This window comes from Myotis brandtii, unplaced genomic scaffold, assembly GCF_000412655.1.
Source record: "Myotis brandtii unplaced genomic scaffold, ASM41265v1 scaffold194, whole genome shotgun sequence".
NCBI lineage: Eukaryota > Metazoa > Chordata > Mammalia > Chiroptera > Vespertilionidae > Myotis > Myotis brandtii.
The window spans coordinates 1404506-1409644 of record NW_005357232.1 but is presented as its reverse complement, the minus strand read 5'-3'; positions in this window follow the sequence as shown (position 1 = coordinate 1409644).

Below are 5139 nucleotides of genomic sequence, written 5' to 3'. Positions count from 1 at the left end.
AAAACATTTTGGATCCTCTACTTTCAACAAAAATAATGCTGCACAGGGTCAGGTCTGAGAAGTGGGTGAGGTGTTGTGGGAGGCTCCCTTCTTTTAGTCTTAGCTTCCTCTTCTATAGAACCAAGACCAAACCTTATTATCTGTGTATAGTTACTGAAGACCGTGGCAGCTATGTTTCCCAAAGATGGCCACAGCATTTCCCATCCCTCCTGTGGCCTTGTCACTTTTTGCCATGTCCTCTCTCTTGAAGCGGTGCTGACCTCTGATGTGCTGGTAGCCAGTACACTGGTTGCCCACAGAATTCCAAAGCCAAGGCTGAAAAGGCGCGGGGCTGCAGCCCCGCCCACTCCGCCAGGGTTTCCAGCTCTAGCCCTGCCCACGCTATTCAGGGCTCTGGCTGGTGCGGGGCCTTGCCTTCCTGGCTCACTTCTCCTCTGGTGGGCGGTCCAGCGCCTCACTGCACACCATGGCCCACCTGCTGGTGTTGCGGGGCCCAGTGGGTGGGGTAAGAGCCCAGGTCGGGCCTCCTGGCTCCTGTGTGCTACCTTCCCCTGCGCCCCGCGGTCCCTATTCCTACCCTGTTCTAATGGGGGTCAGACACCCGGGTGCTGTGCGCTGCCTGTGGGGACTGCTGTGGCCACCAGGAAAGCCTCCTCACCCCATCCCCAACTCCAGCGCCCAGATCCCCGGTCCACTTCAGCCAAAGGAGAGCTTTGCCCGCACAGCTGCCCGAGACCAAGCACCTCCAAGGTCCCCAGACCCCAAATTTCTGGCTGGCTGGCCCCCACCCTGATCGGAGTGTTGGGGACGATCTGCCCGATCAGCTGGTTGGCTGCCATAGTGCATATTATAGCCACCAGTTGTTCTGGTCATCCTGGTCGTTCCACTGTAATGGTTGCTGGGTTTTTATATATATAGATGCCTTGCAAATAGTTTCTCCCAATCTGTGGCTTGTCTTTTCATTCTCTTACAGTGTCTTTTGAAGAGTGGAAGTTTTTCATTTTAATGAAGTCCAATTTATCAAGCTTTTCTGTAGATTTTGCTTTTGTTGTCATGTAAAAAATCTTTGCCTCACAGTCATAAGTGAGGCAAAGATTTTCTTGTGTATTTTGCCCTCTCAATTTTATAATTTTAGACTTTTTAGTAGCTCTATAAGCCATCTTTAGTTAGTTTTTATATATGGTACAAAGTATTTATTAAAGTTCATTTTTTTGCACATAGATATCCAATTATTCCAGAACTATTTGTTAAAAAGATTTTTTTCTGGCCTGAAAAGTGTGGGTGTATTTCTGGATTCTAAACTCTGTTACATTGACCTATTTATTATTATATTGATCTATTTACCCCATGGCCACAGTGTTGATTACTGCAGCTTTATAATAAACATTGAACAAAGGTTGTATTAGCCCGTGAACTTTGTTTGTTTTTGAAAATTGTTTTGGCTATTCTATAGTCTTTGCATTTCCATATGAATTTTAAGATCAACTTATTAATTTCTATAAAAAGATGTGCTAAGATTTTTATTGCAATTGTATTGAATCTGTAGCTCAACATACTCAACATAGGGACACTTGACATCTTAACAATATTAAGTCTAATTACCCATGACAGGGTATATATTTCCATTTATTTAGGTCCTTAATTTACCTTAGTAATATTTGTAATTTCTGGTATATAAGTGTTATACATCTCCTGTCAGATTTATCCCTAAGCATTTCATATTTTTGAAGCTATATAAATAGTATCATTTATTTCAATTTCTAATTGTTCATTACTAGTTTGTAGGAATACAATCTACACTAATAATAGACAAATATGTAAATTGACCATACTTCCATGATGCTGCACAGCCAAGCAGGAGCAAGTATGCAAATTAACCTGACAAAGATGGCGGGCCTGTGGGCATCATGGAGGTATGTAGGCGCTGAGTGGCCGGGGGTGGGGCAGGGCGGGCCACTCGGGGCCTATGCTCACAGGTGCTGAGCAGCTGGGGGCGGGGTGGGAGTCCCTGGAACCCCACCCACTTCAAGCCTGTGGGCAGCACACGCGTGCATGTGCTGGCGCCAAGCGTCCAAGGTCCCGGGGACGCCACTGGAGTGTCCAGTCCTGTCAGCCCGGCCTGGGGACGGCTGGAGTTCGCAGTCCTTTTCATTTGTGTAGCTCCTGGATTGGAAGTGGGAACCAAGAGCGCAGGAAGCACCAGGAATTCTGGGAATCATAGTTCTGGTGGCAGCCCCTGGACCAGAAGCGGAAGCCCAGAGCACAGGGAACACCAGGAGTGCTGGGAATCGTAGTTCTGGTGGCAGATGCGTTGCGGGATCTCCTAGACACTAGAGTAAAGTGAGCCTAGAGCAAGTTACTGTTGCGGGTGGGGGATGGAGGGAAAGCAAAGGTGAGAGACATAAGTCACAGTGTCAAGGAAAAATTAAAGGGAAGATATCCTGCAACTTCTAGAAAATCTCCAGCAATGGAGCAAAGAAAAAAAAAAGACCTCTATTACTGGGTTGGGGTCTCAGACAATTCACTCATATGATTGCAAAGACAGACAGAAACTCCGGATTGGAGAGGGCTCCCCTGAGGGCTCCCAAATTGGAGAGGGTGCAGGTCGAGCTGAGGGACCCACCTCGCCGCCCCCCCCCACCCTTATGTGCACGAATCTTCATGCACCGGGCCCCTAATTGATTATAATATACTATATAATATAATACATATGATAAAATAGTACAATTGAATATCTTATATTCTACAACCTTGGTAAAGTCACATTTAGCATTATTTTTGTAGAACCTACCAGATTTTCTGCATGCATAATCATGTCATCTGCTAAAAATGTTTTTATTCTTCCTTTCTAATTTGGGTGCCTTTTTTTTTTCTTGCTTGACTGCACTAGCTAGTACCTTCAATAAAATCTGAATAAAAATGATAAGAATGGCCATCCTTGCTTTGTTCCTGATCTTAGAGGCAGTGCATTGAGTCTTTGCCCATTATGATGATGTTAGCTCTAAATTTTTCACAGATGCTCTTTGTCAAGTTCAGGGCGCTCCTTTCTATTCCTAGTTTGCTGAGAGTTTTTTTTATCAAGAATGTATGTTGGGTCCTGGCCAGCGTGGCTCAGTTGGTTGGAGTGTCATCCAGTGCACCAAAAGGTGGCAGGTTTGATTCCCAGTCAGGGCACAGGGCACATATCCATATTGTGGTTCAATCCCCTGTCCAGGCATGTGCAGGAGGCAACCAATCGATCTCTCTCTCTCTCTCTCTCTCTCTCTCTCTCTCTCTTTCTCTTCCTCTCTCTGAAATCAATTTTCAAAAAGAATGGATTTTGTCAAGTGTTATTTATGTGTCCAATGAGATGAACATATGGGTTTTCTTTTCTTTTGTTAATACACTGATTTTTATTGATTGACATTCAAATGTTAAACCAATCTTTTACCTCTGAGGTAAGCTCCATTGGTCATGACATATGCTTTTTATATATTGTTGGATTTGATTGCTAAAATTTTGTTTTAGTCTATAGTTTTCTTATTTTTTAAATATATTTTTATTGATTTCAGAGAGGAAGGGAGAGGGAAAGAGAGATAGAAACATCAATGATGAGAGAGAATCATTGACTGGCTGCCTCCTGCACTCACCCCACCAGGGATCGAGTCCACAACCCAGGCATGTGCCCTTGACCAGAATCAAACCCGGGACCCTTCAGTCCGCAAGTTGACGCTCTATCCACTGAGCCAAACCGGGTAGGGCAATATAGTTTTCTTATCTTATTGGTATCAGAGTAATCTGATGCCACAGTATGAATTGAGAAGTATCCCTTCCTCTTCAGTTTTCTGGAAGTGTTCATGTAGTGTCAGTAGTGAAGCCATCTGGGTCTTGAATTCTCTTTATGAAAAGGTCATTAACTACATTGAACACACATTCAATTTCTTTAATAGATGTAGGACTACTCAGGTAATCTTATTTCTCTTGAGTGAGCTTTAGTAGTTTGCATCTTTCAAGGAATGTTTCCATTTCATCTAAGTTGTTATGTATTGGCATAAATAAAGTTGTTAATAGTCTCTTATTATCCTTTCAATAGCTATAAGACCTCTTGTGATTTCCTCTCTCCTTCCTTTTATTGATAATTTGTGTCTGGTCTCTTTTTTCCTTGATAATTCTGGCTAGAGCTTTGTCACTTTAATTGATCTCTTCAAAGAACCAGATTTTGGTTTCATTGATTTTTCTCTACTGTTTTTGTTTTCTGTTTCATTGATCTCTACTCTTCTCTTTATTACTTCGTGTATTTTCTTCCAGTTTTCTAAGGTAGAAGCTAAGATAATTTATTTGAGACTTTTCTTCTTTTCTAATGCTATAGACACTTAGTGCTATAAATGTCCCACTAAGTACTGCTTTAGCAGCAATATTCTACAAGTTTTGATGTTGTGTTTTCATTTTAATTCTGTTCAAAATCCTTTTTAACTTTTCTTTTGATTTATTTTTTATCCCATGGGTTATTTGGAATTTAGAAATGAATTTTTTAGTTTCTAAGAAAAAGACAAGTATATCAACCCATAATCCGACTGCCCTGCAAAACTTCTATTAACATGTTGGCCTGCATCTGTTGACCTGGATATTTTCTGTTTGCCCCTCTAGATCCACTTTCAATCCTGCTCTGTGCCTTTAGAGACTGATCTAACTGGTCAACATCAAAGAACCCCCTTTTAGTCTGATTTCTGGTTAAACTCAGTGAATGAAAAACACTGTTATGAGGGTATGGGGAGAAAGGAAAGAGAGGCAAGACACTCATTTCCCAGCAACCATAATGTAGAGTTGCTGTGGGAAGGCTACACACTTATGACTTTAGGAAAAGTCGTAAGTCCTACAAAAAGACCATCCCACATACAGCCCCTTCCTTTGGCCCTTTGAGGTGGACCTAGAAGTGATAAGTACATCCTATCCTCCACACTCTTACCAGTTCTAGGTTCTATATTATTCTTTCTTGTTTCTCTATATCCTACCTATACCTTATAAATAATTCTTATATTGAACTTCACTCAAATTACTCAAGTTGAGTGTGCCATCCTATCCTAATGCTACCCTGACTAACTCCTGTCCAGATTTTAAAGGGTTTTTTGTGTGTTTTGTAAATTTTATTTTTCAACTACA